Source organism: Euprymna scolopes, chromosome 11 (assembly GCF_053919585.1).
Source record: "Euprymna scolopes isolate OS-2025 chromosome 11, ASM5391958v1, whole genome shotgun sequence".
NCBI lineage: Eukaryota > Metazoa > Mollusca > Cephalopoda > Sepiida > Sepiolidae > Euprymna > Euprymna scolopes.
Window position 1 is genome coordinate 142,623,203 of NC_136492.1, and position 25,201 is coordinate 142,648,403.

General features: G+C 34.3%; 2 pseudogenes; both read right to left on the reverse strand.

The window, feature by feature from the left end:
• Positions 1–6,737: 6,737 nt before the first annotated feature.
• On the reverse strand, positions 6,738–6,891 carry LOC145288351 (U2 spliceosomal RNA; annotated as a pseudogene).
• A 2,048-nt stretch (positions 6,892–8,939) lies between these two features.
• On the reverse strand, positions 8,940–9,152 carry LOC145288377 (U2 spliceosomal RNA; annotated as a pseudogene).
• Between the last annotated feature and the right edge of the window lie 16,049 nt (positions 9,153–25,201).

A 25,201-nucleotide genomic window follows, 5' to 3' on the forward strand; every position in this document is an offset into this window, starting at 1 on the left:
ATGACCTCCCTAAACACATACTTAAATCATTCGTTGTCATCTGTGCTGATGACACGACCATCTACGGCAACACATTAAAGGCTGTAAATGACAAGGTTCTCTCTGATTCTCTCTCCTCTGATCTTGAGCGCGTGGTTCAGTGGGGGAAGATGTGGCTGGTTACCTTTAATGCATCTAAAACGAAACTCCTCTCTCTACATCATCAACGCTCTGATCCCCATCTGGCATCAATTGAAATGGATGGCTCTCGTCTGGGAGAAGCCCCGTATTTTGACAAGCATCTGGGGTTGTCCTTTACTCCTGATCTGAAATGGAACACGTACATCAAGTCTGTTGCCAAGGTCGCTGGAAAGATGGAGGGATCCTTCTATCACTCCAGAAGATATCTCACTACTGATGCAATTCTCTATCTATATAAAAGCAAAGTACGTCCAAGGATGGAATACTGCTGCCATATCTGGGCAGGAGTTGCTAAAAACAGCCTATCCTGCCTTGACAGAGTACAAAATAGACTTCGTGGCTTAGTGGGGGGATGTCCTTTTCTCTTCCCTGCAACCTCTCTCCCACAGAAGAGACGTTGCAAGCATATCCTTGTTTTATCATTACTTCCATGGCAGGTGATCGTCTGAACTCCAATCTCTGGTCTCCCCTCCCAAATCTTTCACGAAAAACACCCGTCTAGCTGAATCCACTGTGAAAAATTTCCCCCACTCTTTATCTGTGCCTAAATCAAAACGTGGATTCCATGAACAAAGCTTCTTTCTTAGAACTGCACGCCTGTGGAACTCTGTTCCGTCTGCCTGCTTCCCACCTGACAACAACTTGGATGTCTTCAAGTCCAACGCTAACAAATTCCTAATAAATTACCCCCTTAAGTAAACACTTCATCAAATCTCCACACTAACGTACTGTACTTGCAATAACCCTTATCCCGGAGTGGCGTCCGGGCCTTGATAAGTGGTGACCACCGTGTAAAAAAAAAGAATAAAAAAATTTCCACCCCACAAGTAAAATCTGACGTAATATCTAGAATAACATAGCAGTTGCAGTCAAAATAACATCCTCTCGCTCTGGCTGACTTGGAGGAGGACTAGTACAATTTGTGTAAATGATACTAACAGCACTAAACTAGATACTTTATGAGGTGAGATTAATTCTTTTCCTGTAATAAAGTCAGACTAGAAAGAGAAATATACTATGACTTAGTTAATTGGCCAATAAGTTAGAGGAAAATTAATATTACTAACTTATTATCTTATCGTTTGATAGATGAGACTTATAATGGTATATTCGAATATACATCTCATATAGAGATCAAGTGTATGCCCTTGATCATTGACAATTTAGACTTCAGTAAAATGAAAGAAAAAGTTTACTTTTACTTTTCCTTCTCTTCTCTTTTTTCTGTTTCATATCCTGCATCATTCTTACCATTTTGATTATTACGTTTATCCGCTTTATTATTCCATCGTTTCACTTCAGTTTTCAAAAAGTAAACATTCTCTCTTGCAGCATATGGAACTTGGAATTGTCAAAAGACTTATTCGTAAAACGAAAATTCAATAATTGTTAATAACGTCGTCGAGATTTCAACACGATTCGTTGGGCCATCTATTGCAAAACGCAGACAACTAATTACGTTTAGCGTGTTTAGAATTCTAATCACGATTTATGATGTTATCTGGCGGATGTTATTGTTCTCCTGTCAAGACAAATTCTAGACAAACTTGATGGTCATGTTGAATGGACAATGATTCCTAAAACCACATCTTCCCTGAACGCAGCCTAGAAAGTATCGCAAAACGATGGAACTCGTTCTGACAAATATTTAATAATTAATTCATTGTTCTGTTTGTTTTGCAACACGTCCACTTGATCGCTTCGCCATTAGTTATAAATATGATTTCCTTGATACAGTAGCTGTAAAACAACGTAAAACTTACATTTCATATCACTTCGTTAAGAAGGTATAGAATGTTTCCGAAATAAAAAGAGGAAAATCATCTGAAAATTTACATTTCCACCTGTATAAAAAGGCTTACAAAGGGTGTATCAAAATTTGAAAAATTGCAAGACAGCGAACTAGTAAAGAGCTAGGAATTTAAGTCAATAAATGAGGAAAAATCTAAAGACAAGTGGATTGAGAAGAAATGCATAGTACATTAAGTAGAGATCTAGCAGAGGCATTGGACAAGAAAAAAACCTGGTGATAATTATAACAATGTTAACTTAACGTCCAGACAGAAACCCTGCTATGTGCTGTAGAGAGGCAACGCTTTGGACACATTATGTGAAGTGTCACAATGATAAAACAACTGAAAGCCCTCTATGTCGACTGTGTGGATCCAAATCTAACCCCCAAGATCGCCATGAGCATGAAATATGTGTCTACATTAAAGATGGCTTTCCATGTGGAATGGGGCATCTCCATAGAAGACCCTAATTTACCCTATAGTTGCTTACAGGTCGCACTTGCTTACACCACCGCATTTATATTTGCTCTGTTTCCCTCACAACAGCTACTAGTTACGAGATACTATCTTTAAGAGTATATCTGAGAAAATTGACCACATCCTGTCTGCTAATCCTTCGGCTAACATTCACATTTGTGGTGACTTCAATGTCCCCAATGTGGAACGGTTGAACCACTCAAACAAGACAGATAGTGAGGAGAGGTGCTGTCATGATTTCTCCATTGCTTATGACTTCACTCAGATTGTTCACGAACCCACACGTGTGCTCGATACTACCTCTCAGTATGCAAGCCTTTTAGACCTTTTTCTCACAACTTCCCCTGAGCTGTGTTCATCTTCCGTTCTGTCTCCTCTGGGATCTTCCTACCAGTTAAGATAAAAATGAAATATGATAAGTCCTCAAACGTACCTCTCCATCGTACTGGATATCGATACTCTATGACTGACTGGGATAGCTTTCTTACATTTATATCTGATCTACCTCTGCGTTCCATGTTTAAAAAGAATGTGTCCTCCATAGTATCAGACCTGACCGAATGGTAAATTGTAGGTATATACCGTTTCATACTCTCGAAAAAGTTCCAACAAAAACCTAATAGCTAGCCATGGTTCTCTGTAGCATGTGCTGCTGCCATTCCGCACAGAAATCACTTTTTCCATAGCTACGTGCAATAAGTAATGCCTCTGACCCACTTCCAGTTTTCTAATAAAGCTGAAATTTTGCATGTGCAGTGATTTATAGCTCTACGGGTGATGTGACAAATTACAGCTCTGAAATATTTGTGGTTTCTGTTTTACAGGTGTTTCAACTGAGTCAGGTGTTAAATGGAGCCTGTTGAATGTCGAGCAGTGATCCGGTTTTTGTATTTGAAAGGACGCACACCACAGGAGACTTTTGATGAAATGAAAGAAACTTATGGTGATAATGTCCCATCATATGAACTTGTAAAACGCTGGAATCCTGAATTCAAACATGGAGGGAAGTCTGTTGAAACAGCTCCCAGACCTGGTCGCCCCCCTTCGCGTCGAGTGCTCGAGGATGCATTTCGAGAAGTGCCAAGAAGATGAGTCAAAGTTTTTCAAAAGACTGATTACACAGGATAAAACCTGGGTCCATCGCTATGATCAAGAGGCCAAAAGCCCAGTCAATGCAGTGGAAGCACTTGGACTCACCACCTCCAAAAGTCAAGGGTGCAGCCCTCTACTGGCAAGGTCATGCCCACAGTCTTCTGCGACAAGGACGGTGTAGTGATGACAGATTTCCTGGCAAAGGGTACCACAATTATAGGAGCCTATTATGCTTCACTTTTCAGGAAATTAAGGCAATCTATCAAAATCAAGAGGCGGGGCAAGATCAGCAAAGATACCCCCCTCCTGCAGGACAAGGCTCCGGTCCACAACTCGCATGTCGCACGATCAGAAGCATTGGCGTTTGGTTATGAAATCCTTCCCCATCCTCCCTACTCTCCTGACCTTGCACCCTCTGACTTCCCCTCTTCTCAGCCATGAAGTTGTTTTTGAAAGGATAGCGTTTCCCAGATGATGCAGACTTCATTTCTGAAGTCAGGTCTTCGTTGGAGGACCAACATGGGGTCTTCTACAAAAACGGTCACCAGAGCTGTATCAATGGGAGAAATACATAACTCTGGGTGGTTCCTATGTAGAGTAAGACTAATAACTGTGCCAAGTTTCGTTGCTCTACTTCTATGGGAAGTGGGGCAAGGGCATTACTTATTGAACGCCCCTTGTACCAACGTAATAGATGTACTGAGATTAAAGCAGCTTTTAGGAATGTCAGTAATCACTTTAAAAGCGTAATAAAAATGCAAGAGATTTGTATGCTTAGTCTGTTAAATCCAAAGTAGCTGAGCAGCAGCTTGGTTCCCACCAGTTTTGGCAAATAGCAAACAGAATACTGAACAGAAGCGTGCGTTCTATCCCAAGTATCATCAATGGATCTGGGGTCATCTCATCAGCATCAGACAAAGCCAAACTATTTGCCAAGAACTTTGCAGCTAATTCCACGCTATGCGACTAAGGCCATCAACCCCTCCTCGTATTTCCTCCTCTAACAGACAACACGATATGCGACATACAAATATCTGTGCGTGATGTCGCTAATCAAGAAATGTCAGTAAAGCAAGTGGCCCTGACGACATTCCAGTTATAGTGTTAAAAAGCTTCAACCAGAACTTTTTCCCATACATACAAAACTGTTTAAACGTTGTCTTAAGGAGAATTGCTTCCCAACACCCTGGAAAACCTCATCAGTATGCCCTGTATTTAAGAATTCAGGTGATAGGTCATCTCATATCAATCGAGATCAATAAGTCTCCTGTGCATCATGTGTAAGTTGCTGGAATCCATATTAAATAAAGGATTGGTCAACCACCTCAGCAGAAATAACCTTCTTAGTGACATGCAATATGGTTTCCGTTCTGCTAGATCTACAGCAGATGTGCTAACGGTTATATCTGCATAGGATTAGCGAATCTCTCGACAATGACTTCCTTTCTAGGGCAATTGCTCTTGACATATCAAAGACCTTTGATAGAATATGGCATAAAGACCTACTTCACAAGATTTCCAGCTACGGTATATTTACGGTAAAGCTACGGCATGTCTTATCAATTACTAAATCATTTCTCTCTGATAGGCTCATAAGAGTAGTGGCTGATGGGCAGAAACCAGAAGTGCACAGTATTAATGCTGGAATCCCCAAGGGGTCCATCCTGGGCCCAACTGTCTTCCTGATCTACATCAATGATCTCCCAAAACACTTACTTTGATCATTCGTTGACATTTATGCTAACGACATTACCATCTATGAAATACATCAAAGGCCGTAAATGAAAAGGTTCTCTCTGATTCTATCTCCTCCGATCTTGTGCGTGTGGTACAATGCGGGAGGAGGTGACTGGTTACTTTAAATGCATCTAAAACCAAGCTTCTATCTTTACATCATCAACGCTCTGATCACCAATTGCCATCAATTGAAATGAATGGATCTCGTCTTAGGGAGGGTCCATGTTCTATACAAGCGTCTGGGCTTGACCTTTACGCCTGAACTGAAATGGAACATATGCATCAAATCTCTTGCCAAGGTCGCTGGAAAAATGGTTGGATCCTTCTACAGCTCCAGTAGATATATCATATGTGATGAAAATCTCTATTTATATAAAAGCCAAGTACGTCGGAGGATGGAGTACTGTTGCCACATCTGGATAGGAGCTGCTAGAAGCAGCTTATCCTGACTTAACAGAGTTCTAAATATACTTTGTAGCTTATTGGGGGATACCCTTTTCCCTTCACTGCAACCTCTTTCACATAGAAGAGACGTTGCGAGCCCGACTTTGTTTTATCGTTATTTCCATAGCAAGTGATCTTCTGAGCTCCAATCTCTGCTCACCCCTCGCCAATCCTTCACAAAAAACACCCGTCTTCCTAAAACCACTATCAATAATTTTCTCCACTCTTTAGCTATGCCTAAAAAAACGTAAATTCCATGAACATGAAGTTTCTTTCTTTGAACTGCACATCTGTTGAACTCTTCCATTAGACTGCTTCATAGCTGATTACAACTTGGTTGTCTTCTAGTCCAACATAAACATGTTTCCTTAAGCAATCCAATTTACCAAATTTCCACTAGTAACGATTTGTACAATATTATCCCATTAACTACTGTGCAATCTATAACCCTAATCCTCGAGTTGCCTCAGAGCGTTGATAAGTTTTAAAAAAGTGTTAAGAAAAAGAAAAGTAAAAATGTAAAATCCCTCGTTAGTATTTCTGGGAAGTTAGCTCAAAAGATATACAAGTGACAACGTGATAATATTGCAATAAAAGTCTATTGGGATTTATGCAAGAAAATAGGGTTTGAACGCAGTGAATAATGGCACGAGCATGTTTCGGAAGGTGGACAGTGAAAATGCGAAATTATTGTGGGGTATGAATATCTAATGCGATAATGTGATTGAAGCAAAGAAACCAAGTTTAGTTTTGTTAGAAACAAGGCCGATAGCCATTAGTCTCGTGCTCTCGTGTAATGAATGAATGCGTGAATGTAGGATTGACATGAAATTCTTAAAAATAAACTAAAATGATCGAAAAATGGGCTGCAATGACTTAAATAAATAAAAAGTAAATGGCTTAGAATGACTTGAATGAACTTAAGGACGAATTGAATGGCCTTGAGAATTAATTGAAGGCTTAAAAAAACTGTAATGCTTCAAAAACAACTTGTATGATATGGAGAATGACTTGAATGGATTTAAGACTGACTGGTAGTAAAGTTAACGTTAAATTAATACAAAAAAGTGATCCCCCACTTTATATCACAAAGTTGCAAACATAAGTACATCATGTGGTAAGAACAGATACTACACTTTGATCTTGGCCAAAAGGCTAAGAAAAGGGTATTTATTTGCTCCCACACCGAGCAAATTAGGCACAAGACCGATTTTTAATGTAAGGAGTGAAGGGGAAATGGGGACTAACTCCCCTGGGAGTAGGGGAGCTGGATAGTCACGATGGGTATGAAGGGTTGCGCCTACATTGAACAAGGTCTTATATGTGGGGTTGGTATTTATTTGCTCGCCCATAAAGCAAATTAGGAACAAGTCCGACTTTTTAGGTGAGGAGTGAAGGGGAAATGGGGGCAACTCCCCGGGGAGTAGGGGAGCTGGATAGTGACAATTGGTATGAGGGGTTGACCCTACATTGACCAAGAACTTATATGTGGGGTTGCCCCCATATATGGTCTTTGCTTGCAGTATCTGACGGAACAGATGGTATTTATTTGCTCCCCCACCGAGCAAATTAGGCACAAGGCTGATTTTTAATGTGAGGAGTCAAGGGAGGGGGAAGGGAAAAAGGGGACCAGCTCCCGAGAGGTGGGAAATGGGAGCTGGTTAAAGGTCAGGCATGTGGGGTTGCCCCCACATCTGGTCTTTGCTAGTCATAGCTGGTCTTTGCTAGTCATAGCTTGCAGTATCTGCCGGAACAGATGGTATTTATTTGCTCCCCCACTGAGCAAATTAGGCACAAGGCCGATTTTTAATGTGAGGAGTGAAGGGGAAATGGGGACCAGCTCCCCGGGGAGTAGGGGAGCTGGATAGTGACAATTGGTATGAAGGGTTGCCCCTACATTAACCAAGGTCTTATATGTGAGGTTGCCCACACATATGGTCTTTGCTTGCAGTATCTGCCGGAACAGATGGTATTTATTTGCTCCCCCACCGAGCAAATTAGGCACAAGGCCAATTTTTAATGTGAGGAGTGAAGGGGAAATGGGGACCAACTCCCCGGGGAGTAGGGTAGCTGGATAGTGACAATTGGTATGAAGGGTTGCCCCTACATTGACCAAGGTCTTATATGTGGGGTCGCCCCCACATATGGTCTTTGCTTGCAGTATCTGCCGGAACAGATGGTGTTTATTTGCTCCCCCACAGAGCAAATTAGGCACAAGGCCGTTTTTAATGTGAGGTAAAAACCAGCTCCCCTTAAAGAAGGCAAAAAGGGGGCACTCTGGTTAACAAAAATAATAATTGTCCCAGCATAGAGGGTTTCCCCTCCATTAACTGGTACAAATTATCTTAAGTGCAGTATCTGCCGGAACAGATGGTATTTATTTGCTCCCCCACTGAGCAAATTAGGCACAAGGCCGTTTTTAATGTGAGGTAAAAACCAGCTCCCCTAAAAGTAGGCAAAAAGGGGGCACTCTAGTTACCAAAAATAATAATTGTCCCAGTATAGAGGGTTTCCCCTCCATTGACTGGTACAAATTATCTTAAGTGCAGCATCTGCCGGAACAGATGGTATTTATTTGATCCCCCACTGAGCAAATTAGGCACAAGGCCGTTTTTAATGTGAGGTAAAAACCAGCTCCCCTAAAAGGGGTCACTCTGGTTACCAAAAATAATTGTCCCAGTATAGAGGGTTTCCCCTCCATTGACTGGTACAAATTATCTTAAGTGCAGTATCTGCCGGAACAGATACTACACTTTGATCTTGGCCCGAAGGCCAAGGAGTGTGATATCTGCCGGAACAGATGGTATTTATTTGCTCCCCCACCGAGCAAATTTGGTACAAGGCCGATTTTTAATGTGAGGAGTGAAGGGAGGGGGAAGGGGAAAAGGGGACCAGCTCCCGAGAGGTGGGAAATGGGAGCTGGTTAAAGGTCAGACATGTGGGGTTGCCCCCACATCTGGTCTTTGCTAGTCATAGCTAGTCATAGCTTGCAGTATCTGCCGGAACAGATGGTATTTATTTGCTCCCCCACCGAGCAAATTAGGCACAAGGCTGATTTTTAATGTGAGGAGTCAAGGGAGGGGGAAGGGAAAAAGGGGACCAGCTCCCGAGAGGTGGGAAATGGGAGCTGGTTAAAGGTCAGGCATGTGGGGTTGCCCCCACATCTGGTCTTTGCTAGTCATAGCTTGCAGTATCTGCCAGAACAGATGGTGTTTATTTGCTCCCCCACTGAGCAAATTAGGCACAAGGCCGTTTTTAATGTGAGGTAAAAACCAGCTCCCCTAAAAGGGGTCACTCTGGTTACCAAAAATAATAATTGTCCCAGTATAGAGGGTTTCCCCTCCATTGACTGGTACAAATTATCTTAAGTGCAGTATCTGCCAGAACAGATACTACACTTTGATCTTGGCCAAAAGGCCAAGAAAAACGGTATTTATTTGTTCCCCCACCGAGCAAATTAAGCACAAGGCCGACTTTTAATGCGAGGAGTAAAGGGTAAATGAGGACCGACTCCCCACTGAGTAGGGGAGCTGGATAGTGACAAGTGGTATGAAGGGTTGCCCCTACATTGACCAAAGTCTTATATGTGGGATTTGCCCCACATATGGTCTTTTCTTCCAGTATCTGCCAGAACAGATACTACTCTTTTATCTTGGCCCCAAAAGGCCAAGAAACTCTGTACTTATTTGCTCGCCCACAGAGCAAATTAGGCACAAGGCTTATTTTTAATGGGATAAGTGAAGAGGAAATTGGGACCAACTCCCCGGGCAGAAGGGGAGCTGGATAGTGACAATTGGTATGAAGGATTTCCCCGACATTGACCAAGGTCTTATATGTGAAGTTGCCCCCACATATGTCTTTGCTTGCAGTAGCTGCCGCAAAGATACTACACTTTGATCTTTTCCCAAAGGCCAAGAAAAGCGATATGTATTTGCTCCCACACAGAGCAAATTAGGCACAAGGCCGAATTTTTATGTGAGGAGTGAATGGGAAATGGGAACCAACTCCCCACGAAGTAGGGGAGCTGGATAGTGACAAGTGGTATGAAGAGTTGTCCCTACATTGACCAAGTTCTTATATATATATTGTTTGTATTTATTTGCTCCCCCACGGAGCGAATTAGACACACGGCCGATTTTTATTTGTGGGATGAAGGGGAAATGGCGACCAACTCCCTGCGGAGTAGGGGAGCTGGATAGTGACAATTGGTAGGAAGGGTTGCCCCTACATTGACCAAGGTTTTATATGTGGAGTTGGCATTTATTTGATCCCCCACCGGGCTAATTAGGCACACGATCGATTTATAATGTGAGGAGTGAATGAGAAATGGGGACCAGCTTCATATGGATAGGGGAGCTGGATAGTGACAATTGGTATTAAGGGTTGGCCCCTACATTGACCAAGGTCTTATATTTGGAGTTGCCCTCACATATGGTCTTTGCTTGCAGTATCTGCAGGAACAGATACCACACTTTGATTTGGCCAAAAGGGCAAGAAAAGGGTATTTATTTGCTCCCCCAACGAGCAAATTAGGCACAAGGCCGATTTTTGATGTGAGGAGTGAAGGGGAAATGGAGAACAACTCCTCGGCGCGTATGGGAGTTGGATAGTAACAATTGGTATGAAGGGTTGCCCCTACATTGACCAAGGTCTTATATTTGGGGATGCCCCCACATATGGTCTTTGCTTGCAGTATCTGTCGGAACAGATTGTAATTATTTGCTTCCCCACTGAGCAAATTAGGCACAAGACCGTTTTTTAATGTGGAACGAGAGTGATGGGGAAGGAAAAGGGGACCAGCTCCGATGGGTGGGAAATGGGAGCTGGATAGTGAAAATTGGTATGAAGGGCCGCCCCCACACCGACCAAGGTCCCACATGTGGGGCTACCCCCATACACGGTCCCTGGCTGCAGCATCTGTCGGAAAAGATACTACACTTTGATATTGGTGAAAAGACCAAGAAAAGTATAAAAACTAAGAACAACATCTATTAACAACATAGCTTTGATCTTAACCAAACTTAGCGCAAAAGTGTTACGGACAGACCGACCGACAGACCGACCGACAGACCGACTGACCGACCGACTGACCGACCGACCGAGTGATTTATAGAGTCGCTTGCACGCCACTAAAAAAGGAATGCAAAGCAATAATAATATAGCTGATGTTAATGTGAAGGCAACAGAACAGAAGGTTGCGAATTACCACGGCTTGAAAAAGGAGATAAAACATTGTAGAAGTTGTACCAATTGTTATGGGGTCTTGAGGAGTGTGACAAAAAGATTAGACAAGTGGATTGAGAAAATTGGGATCCATTGCAATATTGGAATACCGCAGAAGACTGCCCTGTAGGGAACCATTAGAATCTTGAGGAAATTGCTGGAAGACTAAGAATAGAAAGATGTTGATAGCCTTGGGTCATTTTTTATGATCCGTCTATTTGCATAGAATCTGTAATAACAATAGCCAAACACAAAATATGACAACAACAACACTAATAATAATAATAATAATAATAATAATAATAATAATAATAATAATAACAACCGTTGAATGTGAAGACTAACACACATGAACTGTAGGCACAAATTGGACGTACAGAAACTGCTACGGATGTAAAACACAAAGTATCGCATGGAATCAAGAAAACTGAAACTTTATAATTGTAAGTTTACTTACCTTCGCACCTACCTTCCTGCCCATTTGTGTGTGTGATCAAAAACTGACACTACTCCAAATAAGCGAGGAAGATCAAGAGAGATGGAAAGACCGAGGAGAGAAAGCACTATCCAGGCCTCCGCTTGATGCGTACAAAGACTGGGACCATAAGAAGGGTTTTTACCATCCAAATTTGCTTAAAAAGGCGGGGTGAATGAGTACAGGGGACTTATTAATATCTAGTTAGTATAAGTTCGGTGCTCAATTATCAATTCAGGATGCTTTTGAATATAATCTCCCCTCCCATATTAATGGACGGATGTTTTTGGCGTTATCTATCTCGAGTTTGAATCATTTGAGATTAACTTTATAATTAAAATCCAATAATAAACTTTTGTGAAGTCGGCTTAATATAAATTTACATTTGAGTTTAGATAATTATTCCAGGTTTTAATTTGGGAGGTTCTAGTTTTCATAGGTGACTTTCCTTTTCTTTCCGTTTTACATGTAACAAGATAATATTGGTTAATATCATATTTGACAAAGATTTCAGAACAAAAACAAATTTAAAAAAAGCAAGGCAAGATAGGTCAAATTTAGTAACGAGTTACGATAATATATACGAACACACTAATACTAATATATAACTCATACATATATATATATATATATATATATATATATATATATATATATCAATTTCCTAATAATAATACATGCGCAATCTGCATAAATTAAAATATCGTGTTTTAGCGTATTGTACGACCGGGCAACGCCAGCCGTCTAGCTAGTATTATTAAAAACCATGTAAACATTTTATTGTTCTACATATTTATCAGGCTTAAATATATTAACTGGTAGCCTTTGTACTGCGACTTTAAAAAGTTGCTATATAAATATTTTGTTTTAGATAACATTTGACTGCCCACGTTTTATTTGTTTCTTCGACCCATCGGGTAATCTAGTATTTCTGTGACTATTCAACATTCTACAGATATAGACTTTGGCATTAATAATGCAAAACATCCAGGCGAACCACTTCCTACAACTGATTACCAAATAAAGAATTTAATATAAAATATCCAACATTACATAAGACTAAGGCTAATAGAAGGTTTACTAGATTCATTAGCATTTGATTAAATACGATGGGCGTTCCAAAGTAAGACCTCCTATTTTTAAACTATAAAATGAAAACGTTGAGGAGCTACGAAGACAGTAGTGGAACTATTAAAACGAGTGGCCTTTTTTTTGCTCCAGAATTTTGTTCTACATAGACAACATCATCCTCAATGCACCTTTGCCAAGTATGAACGACAGAAACGGATATATAAAAAGCTATAGACTATATAAATGATATATGAATTAATTTGAAAAATTCGAATGACATTGATGGACAAACATTTCGAAGCAGACAGAAATTCATAGATAGATGCATTAAAAAATAGTGAAAAGTAATAATACTATATAATAATTTCGACTTCATATATTGATCCAAGAGTTTTAGGTCTTCTTTGCTGGCATCCGTTCAATTATGGTGCGTGTATCTCATTTCTGCAGACAAAATATGACGACAAATCTGACTGAGAATCAAGTTGTCTTCTGGTTATCACATTTTATTGTTTTCTCAAATTAAAACTTTCTCTCATTTTGTCGACTTCATTGTAATAATTGTCATCTTTTAAAAACACAGTGTAGCCATAAGATGCTAAGATCAATTTATTTATTCTTTATATCTTTTGCTGCTTAAAAAACTCTTTGATACAAACGTGCTTTTAAAGTTAAGTGTATACAGTATTTTTTTATATTTGGTTCTGCTGCAGGATATTTGAGGCGTATGTGGCGAAAATCATTTTTGTACCAAAAATTAATTTGAGTAGAAATTATGCACCTGACACTTGAATACCGTGAGTGCTGAAGATCATTTTGACATGAACCTATATCAGCAGAATTATAATAATTATCAAACGTACAAAAATGTCATTTAAATAAAAATAATAAACCAGACAAGTACCTGCGTATAAAAAAAAAACTGCAATTCCTATTTATTTTTAATTCCTAGTGCCCCACAAGGGGCAAAGCATGACACCTGGGTCGTTTTTTAACGGAGAAAAGTAAAAAAAAATAAAAATTGTCTTAGATGTGAAAGATTTATTCTCCACTGAGAGAAAACAAGAAATTAAAGTATAGCATCTGAAGGAGGGATACTACACTTTGATCTTGGTCCGAAGGCCAAGAAATCTGCCCTTACAGTATTAAGAAACCTGGAATTGCCAAAAGGAAAACTTGAAAGTATATTTGAAAAGTCATATTGGACAAATATTTTGCAAGTGTAATCGAAATCAGTCAGTCAGTGAATCACAAGGGCCGAATAAAACACCCCCGCGGTGTAGTCATAAAGCAATACTATTTCAAAATGGGGCGTTTCAGGTGATCACAAATGCTGAAAACGATATCGTTTTTGGGTGACCATTGGAATTTCCGTAAGTACATATTACCGTATTATCCATGGTAATACGTATTATTCATGGCAATAAAAACATAGTTATATTTGTTAGTTAATAGCGTGTCGTCATTCTTTTAAACACAATAAAAAAAACACTGTGACTAGGATTTATACATAAATATGATAAAAGAACGTGCAGAATAAAGTAGAACCCCGGAATACAGTGGACGCGGGATACAGTTTATTCAGGTTACGGTGTGGAATACGGTATTTCTCCGGACCCTAGTTACGGCCTTTCCTCCGCCTTACTGTGTCATTTATAATATGATTTGATCCTATACATGTGTATTATATACTGTACTGTATTTTGTTACACATTTTTAATACGTACTGTATAAAATTTTGCTTGGGCCACGTCATACGGTGATTTAACCTTGCGATCCCAACCCCGAAACGGATAACGGTTGTATCCCGGGTTTCTAGTGTATAATAACCCAAGTAACAAAAATGCATTTAAATAAAAGACATTCAGATATTAATGCGACAATAGTTCTTAAACAGTATTTCTTTAAACCCGGAGGAATATTAAATAATGCATAATATCACAAAAATGTTTAAAAGTGTTTAAAAATGCATCATACAACAAAAATGTATAAAACGCATCATATACCAAAAATGTTTAGAAATGCATAATATAACAAATATGTTAAAATCCACATTATAAATTTTTTTTTAAAATGCATCATTTAACAAAAATGTTTAAAATGCATCATATAACAAAAATGTTTAAAATGCATCATATAACAAAAAATTTAAAATGCATCATATAACAAAAATGTTTAAAATGCATCATATAGCAACTAATTTTAAAATGCATCATATAACAAAAATGTTTACAATGCATCATATAACAAATAATTTTAAAATGCATCATATAACAAATTTTTTTAAAAACGAATGATATAACAAATATGTTAAAATGCATAATATAACAAAAATATTTAGAAATGCATAATATAACAAATATGTTAAAATCCACATTATAAATTTTTTTTTAAATGCATCATATAGCAAAAATGTTTAAAATGCATCATATAACAAAAATGTTTAAAATGCATCATATAACAAAAATGTTTAAAATGCATCATATAACAAAAATGTTTAAAATGCATCATATAACAAATAATTTTAAAATGCATCATATAACAAAAAATTTAAAATGCATCATATAACAAAAATGTTTAAAATGCATCATATAACCAAAAAAATTTAAAATGCATCATATAACAAAAATGTTTACAATGCATTATATAACAAATAATTTTAAAATGCATCATATAACAAAAATGTTTTAAAATGAATGATATAACAAATATGTTAAAATGCATAATATAACAAAAATGTTTAAAATGCATAATATAACAAAAATGTTTAAAATGCATCATATAACAAAAATGTTTAAAATGTATCATATAACAAAAAATTTAAAATGCATCATATAACAAAAATGTTTAAAATGCATCATATAACCAAAAAAATTTAAAATGCATCATATAACAAAAATGTTTACAATGCATTATATAACAAATAATTTTTAAATGCATCATATAACACAAATGTTTTAAAATGAATGATATAACAAATATGTTAAAATGCATAATATAACAAAAATGTTTAGAAATGCACAATATAACAAATATGTTAAAATCCACATTATAAAAAGATTTTTAAATGCATCATATAGCAAAAATGTTTACAATGCATTATATAACAAATAATTTTAAAATGCATCATATAACAAAAAATTTAAAATGCATAATATAACAAATATGTTAAAATGCATAATATAACAAAAATGTTTAAAATGCATAATATAACAAAAATGTTTAAAAACATCATATAACACAAATGTTTTAAATGCATAATATAAACAAAAATGTTAAAAACATATTATAACAAAAATGTTTAAAATAAATAATATAACAAAAATGATTCAAAATGCATAATATAAAAATGTTTACAATGCATAATATAATAAAAATGTTTTTAATGCATAATATAACAAGAAAGTTTATAAATGCATAAAATAATTTGTTTTAAATGCATAATATAAATAAATGTTTAAAATGCATAATATAATAAAAATGTTTTAAACTTCATACTATAATGAAAATATTAAAAATGCGTAATATAGAAACATGTTTAAAATGCATAATATAACAAAAATGTTTAAAATGCATTATATAACAACATTTTTATAAATGCATAATGTAACCAAAATGTTTATAATGCATAATATAAAAAAACTGTTTTACAATGCATAATATAGCAAAAATGTTTAAAAATACATAATATAACAAAAATGTTTAAAAGTCTAAATAAAAAAAATGCTTAAAAGGCATAATATAAGAAAAAGATTTTAAATGCATAATATAAAAAATGGTATAATACATAATATAACAAAAATATTTAACATGCATAATATAACAAAAATGTTTTAAAATGCATAATATAACAAAAATGTTTAAAAATGCATAATACTAAAATGTTTAAAAATGCATAATATAACAAAAATGTTTAAAATGCATAATATAACAAAAACGTTTAAAAATCATAACAAAAATATTTAAAAATGCATAATATAAAAATATGTTTTAAAATGCCTAATATAACAGCCATGTCAAAAATACATAATATAACAAAAATGTTTAAACTCCATAATATACCAAAAATGTTTTAAATCCATAATGTAAAACAATGTTTTAAATGCAAAATATAACAAAAATGTGAACAAACATAATATAACAACAATGTGTAAAATGCCTAATATAACAAAAATCTTTTAAAATGAATAATATATACAAAATTTATAAAAATGCATAATACCCCCATAAAATGCATAATGTGACAAAAATGTCAAAAATGCATATTATAAATAAATATATTAAATGCCTGATACAACGAAATGTTTTATAATGCATAATATAACAAAATTGTTAAACAACGCATAATATAACAAAAATGCTTTAAAATGCATAATAAAATAAAAAATTGTAATGTGTATAATATAAAAAAATGTTTAAAAGGCATAATATAACCAAATGTTTACAAATGCATAATATGACAAAAATGTTTAAAAAAGCATAATGTAAAATATGTTTACAAATGCATAATATAACAAACATTTTTAAAATGCATGTTTTAAAATACATAATATAACAAAAATGTTTAAAATCCATAATATACCAAAAATCTTTTTAAATCCATAATGTAAAACAATGTTTTAAATGCAAAATATAACAAAAATGTTTAAATGCATAATATAAAAAAATGTTTAAAAGGCATAATATAACAAATATTTTTATAAATGCATAATTTAACAAAAATGTTTAAAATGCATTATATAACAAAAATGTTTAAAAGTCATAATATAACAAAAAGTTTAACATGCATAATGTTACAAAAGTGTTTAAAATGCATAACAACAATCTTTAGATATGCATAATGTAAACAAAATGTTGAAAATGTATAATATAAAAAATGTTTTACATGCATAATATTACAAAAATGTTTAAAAATACATAATTAAACAAAAATGTTAAAAAGTCTTCATACAACAAAAATGCAAAAAATGCATAATATAACAAAATTGGTTACAATGTAGAATATATATAACATGCATAACATAACAAAAATGTTTAAAAATGCATAATATAACATGAATGTTTTAAAATGCATAATACAAAAAATGTTAAAAATTAATAGTATTAGCAAAATGTTTAAAATAGATAATATAAAAATATGCCTAAAAAAATAATGTGACAAAAATATTTAAAACTACTAAATATTACAAAAATTGTTAAAAAAATAATATAACAACAATGTTTAAAATGCATAATATAACAAGAATGTTGAAAAATTAATGAAATAAAAAATGTTTAAATTGCATAATATAACAAAAATGTTTTAAAATGCATAATATAACAAAAATCTTTTAAAATGCATATAACAAAAATGTTTAAAACATAATATAACAAATACGTTTAAAAATGCAAAATATAACAATGATGTTTTAAATGCATTATATAAGAAATATTATAAAATGCATAATATAACAAAAATGTTTAAAAACATTATGTAACACAAATGTTTAACAATGCACAATATAATAAAAATGTGTAAAATTCATATTACAGAAATGTTTCAAAAGCATAATATAACAACAATTTTTATTAATGCATAATGTAACCAAACTGTTTAAAAGGCATAATATAACAAAAGTCTTTTAAAATGAATAATATAACAAAAATGTTTAAAAATACATAGTATAACAAAATGGTTAAAAGTCTTAATAAAACAAAAATTAAAAAAATGCATAATATAACAACTGATGACACTACACTCTATAACGTGCATGACAGGAAAAAAATGAACACATATCTAAAGAAATGGCAAAAACACTAGAGGATGACCTCCAATCTGTAGTGGAATGGGGGCATAAATGGATGGTCACATTCAATGCTTCCAAGACTAAACTGGTTTCCTTCAATAACTACAAGAAACTTTCTCTGTCACCAATAGCAATGGCCAGTGACTCCCTGTCTGATAGTACATCTTTAAAACTGCTTGGCCTAACGTTCACAGGAAACATGAGATAGAACAATTATATTGAAAACATTGCCAGGACCGCTGCGAAAAAGGTAGGCTCTCTCCACCGTGCTAGAAAACTACTGACACCCGAAATTATCCTGTATCTCTATAAGGCCACCATTCGCCCATGTATGGAGTATTGTTGTCACATCTGTGCCGGTGCGTCTGCTACTAGTCTCTCGCTCCTAGACAAGGTTTAAAAAGAGTCGCCAATCTGATAGGCCCTGAACTGGCATCTAGGCTTCAGCCTCTGTCCCATCGACGAAACGTTGCATCCCTCTGCTTGTTCTACAAGTATTTTAATGGTGAATGATCTGACGAACTGCAGACACTTATGCCCCCACGACGCAGATACCCTCGACAAACCTGACAGGTAGCTAAATCTCACGCCCACACAGTAGAGATCCCTAGATGTAAAAGATCTTTCTCCTCCAGTAGTTTCTTTCCCAGAACCGCTAGACTCTGGAATTCCATTCCATGATCCTGCTTCCCTAGCTGTACTGACATGCAGAAGTTCAAGTGCAGCGTGAACCGACATCTTGCTGCCCAAATCCCTACATAGTGCCCCAGTAGTTGTTGGCCCTGATAGTAGCCCCCTACACCAGAGTGGCAACGTGCCTTGTTTGGGGTGAAAATGTAATTTTTAAAAAATTACAAAAACGTTCACAATGCTTAATATAACAAAAATATTTGAAATGCATAATATAACAAAAATGTTTGAAATGCATAATATAAATAAATATGCATAATACAACAAAAATGCTTAAAAGGCATAATATAACAAAAAATTTAAGAATGCATAATATAACAAAATGTTTAAAATGCATAATATATCAAAAATGTTTAAAATGCATAATATAACAAAAATGTTTAAAAATACATAATATAACAAAAGTGTTTAAAAATGCATAATATGAAAAATGTTTAAAAATGCATAATATAACAAAAATGTTTAAAATGCGTAATATAGCAAACTGTTTAATATGCATAATATAAAAAATGTTTAAAAATCATAATATAACAAAAATGTTTAAAAATCATAATATAACAAAAATGTTTAAAAATGTATAATATAATAAAAATGTTTAAACATGCATAATATAACAAAAATGTTTAAAATGCATAATATACCAAAATTTGTTAAAAATGCATAATGTTACAAAAATGTTTTAAAAGGCATAATATAACAAACTTTTTAAAAATGCATAATATAACAAAACGAATAATATAGGATAATAACTACGTAGCTGACGGACATTAATCAATATTTACTGATGCATGAAATGAAAGAAAGTGATGTAACACACACACTACGAAATTGGAAAAACTCATAGATTGATAATATTTGTTTGGCAAGGAATTATTATAAAATTTTAAATTTGTATTTTTAATTATGTTTTTTCAAACAAGTTTTCGTTATAATACCTGTATTTATATACCATTGTAAAGAGTATTTTTCGCTCTACATAATCGTTTAAATTACAATCGTTTTAACATAATTATGTCTTCTTTTCAGTACGTTCAGTACACGATGAAAAGTGGAGCCGCACAATTTTGTTATTTTAATCCAAGCTAAAGTGAGAAGCTGCTAAAACAACTCGTGATATCAACGAAGTATTTGTAGTTTAAGAATTTTCGTAGCGGCGACGAAGTTCTTTAAGATGATGAGCGTTGTGATCTGCCATTTGATGTTAGAAACGATTAAATGCATTATATAACAAAAAATGTTGAAGCCGTTCCACACGCGACTGTTCAAGACCGTCCAATCACTTTCTGCGTAAGAAATGCTTCAAAAACATAAGCGATATCAAAAACGCATTCAGTGACTTCACTGCCACCAGAACGCAAGATTTTTACGTTACTGGCATAAATAAATTTGTTTTGCGTTGACAACAATGTGTTGATTCTGATGGTGCTTATTTCAATCAATAACTTTTTGTTTGAGACGAGATATGTTTGTCTGGATTTAAAAATTAAAAACCATAATAATTTTTTGTCAACCTGATATTTATTTCGAGAATTTGACGACAGATGATCAGCCTCTGATCAAGGCTGCACGTCATCTTTACAATAAAATTCTGAAATGTACACAGTTTCTCTTAATCTTCAAAACGTAATAAATCACATTGAGAATAACATTATTTATATCTACATGCACATTATCTTGTTATTTAGAAAGTGTGGGAGGGGAAGGATGCAGAAAAATGATAAATGTGATAGCGTATGTTACTGAACTTCAAAAATTATTAGTCAGCTAAACAACGCAATGTCTTTCAGATGCCTAATATATTATAGATTCCATTTTGAGATTTTCTTTTAATTTCTAAACATTAAACAACATTTAATACTTTAATGATGTCCGATAAACTAACTTCATTTGCTGTTTTAAATGTTTTTCAGGTGATACAGTCATAATTCGACGGAATACTTCAGGGAAAGTATTATGCTATTATACAACATTTACTTGAAATAGATAAACAAATTTTGAGTGTATCATGGAAAAGAGATTAGTAGGAAGTAATTTAAGATCTACAAAATTCTAAGCTTATGTTACATAGGCATGTTACATATTACTTGGAATGCTGGAAAATTACTCACACTTGTTAGTATCCTGTATCCCTACAAAATCACAATTTGCTCAAGCGTAAAATATTGCTGCCACATCTGACCTGATGCATCCGCCAATTATATCTGCCACTCAGAAAGGTCAAAAAAAGTGTCGAATCCAATAGATCCCGAACTATCAACAAAGCTCCACCCTCTGTTCCATCTCTACCATGTTGCACTCCTCTACCTGTTTTGATTTAAATAGCACTGATGAACTCAGAGCACTTGTATCCCCTATACATACCCCCTCCCTCGATAAACCTATTCATCAACAAAATTCCCTTTTCACTATAGAGTTTTCTAGATGTCGAAAATCGTTCTACTTTAATTGTTTTTCTGACTGTACTGAGATGCAGACGCTTAAATGTAATGTAAGCATTCACCTTTATCATCTCCTTACGTAATCCCCTGTACACATGGTCCCAAATAGTAGTCCCTTAAACACAAGTGGGAATATGTCTTATTTGGGGCAAACAAGAATAATAAAATATTAATATGATTCACCCGGTTTGCAGGAATAATAAAGGTATTTTGACAGCGTTGTTTCTGTAGATCACGTGTTTTATTTAATCATACATCACAAAAAAGATTTAAATTTAGAGAAGACTAATGTAATAATGTAAGGTTCTCAGAAATGGGAGTACATAGACAAAACTCTTATCTAAAAGTATGGATATCGCAAATTATTTAGATAATTGAAGCTTTTAGTTTTTAGATAAACAAAAATATGAAGAAAATACTAGGGCATATTTCATGGTAGACTTCTGTAAGAATGCAATTTGATTGGACATTGAATTTGACGTAATTATTGTAAAATACTTTTAAAATTAAAACGAGATAATATCGAACTAGATGTAAAAAAATTCAATTGAAACAATATAAGAAAACAGTATTTGTATTAAATGATTTTTATTAAATACTGATTTATTTGTTAAATGATTTTTATTAAATATAGAAACAAACAAATAAACATAATTAGAAATGATATTATAATATAAGAGAGAATACCTGACTCGATTTCCTTCTCCACAATATAAATTCCAAGAAATGTAAATTGAACATTTCTTTTGTAGTTCCTAATAGATTGTCTATTTTCCATTTCCATATGATCACAAAGCTTCTTCGGTTTATGTATGGATAGTTTCGTGCAGCCGTCTGTCTTAGAGGAATTTGTGAAACAACACAAATATATTTGGCAAGCTTCACACTTGTTAAAGTTACGGATTAACCCTATTGATGCAGCCATATGGATTTCATCTCTCAACAATCTTTTCACAGCATGAAAAAATCCATTTTACGTCATGTCATTTTTAATGATCAACAATTTGTTCTAGATCTCTTATGCACGTTGCATTTTCGATATTTAGTTCATTGATGATTTAATGAGATTTTACTGTAATTTTCTTATTTAAATATAAAGTAAAATGAATAGCCAATCAAATTTCTTTACTTAAATAGGACTATTTTTACTTACCAGTTTCCCTTTGCAATAATTATATATTTTTAAAAATAGGTTGCAATTGATGGACGTACATCCAAGCAGCATAACATAAATCGGGAGTGCTTCAGGGGTCGATCCTTGGACCACTATTATTCCTGATATTCATTAACGAACTACCCTAAACATATTGTATATTAGATAGGTATATTTGCTGAAGATCCAACGCTCTATAACATGCATGAGAGAAGAACGGATACACATAAATCTAAGACAATGGCAGCCCCAGACCGTAGTGGAATGAGGGCGCAAATGGACAGTAACATTTAAAGCTAGTAAAACTAAGCTGTTCTTCTTAACAATTACAATACCCCTCTTCAACCACCGATATCCATGACAAATAACACCTTATCTAAGAATTATTCCTTCAAATTTCTTTTCCTAACATTCGCGGACAATATGGACTAGAATAAATACATTGATGACATTTCGAATCCTGCTGTAAAAGACTACTCACACCTGAGAGTATCCTGAACTTCTACAAGGCCAGCTTCACCAATGCATGGGCATTGTTGCCACATCTGGGCGGGTACATCTACCATTAGTCTCTCCCCCGTTGGATAGGGTTCAAAAAAGTGTCAATCTAATTGGTCCCACTTTGTTAACTAAACTGCAATGTTACAAATATTTTAATGAAATGTACTCTGATGAACTCGTTGCACTTCTGCCCTCTCGACGTACATATCCTCGACAAACCTTCTTAGCAATAAATTCACACCCCTTAGACTGTCGTGGTCCCTAAATGCCAGTAAGCTTTCTACTCTAATAGTTTCCTTTCTCCAAGAATTTGGAATTCCCTTCCTGCTCTGCTTCTCTGGCTGTACTGATGTGAAGAAATTATAATGTAACGTAATTCAACATCTTGCTAATATTTCCTAGGCATAGTTATAAATAGTAACCCTAACGTAATGTACTTGCAATAACCCTTATCCCTGAGTGGCTTCCGGGCCTTGATAAGTGGTGATCACTGTGTAAAAAAAAAACTTTATGTCCAAGTTACGATATGAGCGTGAGTAAGAAAAAAACATTGACAGAAAAAAATAATTAATTAAAAAAAATATTAAGCAATAATTAAATTCTTTTAAAATAATTAAATTAAAAAATTCTTTTACAATAATTACGTCAATTTTAATAACCAATCAAATTAAATTCTTGCAGACGGTGTACCCGAAATATGTTCCAGATTTTTCCTCATATTTTTGTTTATCTAAACTGCAAGAGGGTGAACAAAAGATATTTTGGGATAAAATCGCCAAGTATTACAGAGAAAAATCTTTAAAGTAGATAACATAATCCTTTACGTGGTATAAACATATTTTAACAAATATATTACGGTATGAATTTTTAGTTCTTTTTATACAAACAATATAAATGTTAAGTTCTTATTTTGAAATAGTTATATTTAATGATCATATGACTTTGCTATTTGCTTCATTAAATGTACGCATGTTAGAAACCTAATACGTTATGGTAAACATTAACTTTATCAGGGGCAATTATATTTCATAAAATCGTTACACCTTAACTCTTGAACAAACAACTTAGCTTTCATCGGGTGTATAACACAAATTAGAAAAGAAAACTAATCAACAACAGATTTAGTCATTATTAAACTATTGTTTTTGGTAAGATATAATGGCATATATAAGATAAATTATGGATATATAATTTGATTTAACATAAAAATACTACAGGTGCCTATGTTTCATGTTTATCAACAATCATCAGTATGGCTGATTTTAAGAGCGTAAAAAACAGACAGTGTTCTATCTATCCGAAATACAGAACATGCAACGTTGCAAAACTTGATTCTCATATTATATTTATATAAAAGTAATATTACTTAAATTAAATAAATATTTTAATATTCATAAACATTTTTCATATTCATTCTCTCCACCTCTCTTTCTCTCTCTCTCTCTCTCTCTCTCTCTATATATATATATATATATATATATATATATATATATATATATATATATATATATACATGCGTATATCTTTTGCAAATATGTATAGACACATATGAATACTGCTTGGAAAATAAAAACGAATCAGCAGTCAACTAGCGTTATGTGACGTTCACGATTTTCGTTAGTTTGAACACTCTTGATTATCACAGCTGTGTCCGTATTTGGCGTTTATAAATGTTAAATTTCTCTTTGTTCCCATGGCAATTCTTAGAGACCTGGAGGTAACGTCTTAGCAAATAGAGTAAATTGTGACTAACGTGGTTCGAATCTCGAGACCATTAGGGAATGTTACGATCTGCACTGATGATTGTGAAAACATGAAACGTTTTGGAAGCAATACAATGTAATTTTGCCTCCCCCGCTTTTACAAGTATTTGAAAATATTAAATAACAAATTTTGTTCAATAATTTTCTTTATTACTGCTTAGCTGTACAAGGTGTTGTTAGCGTAGAATCAGATTTTTTGGATTAAATTCCCATGGATAAGGATGACGTTAGAAATAGATATGTTTGGTCGAATATTTTTTCTCCTTAGTCGGCCGTTAATAGAACGAACGCAGATAACGCCAAATCAATTTCGATTTAAATGTTTTTTTAAGTTCAATTTTTTAATTCATGCATGCACATGTAATTATTTTCATTTGT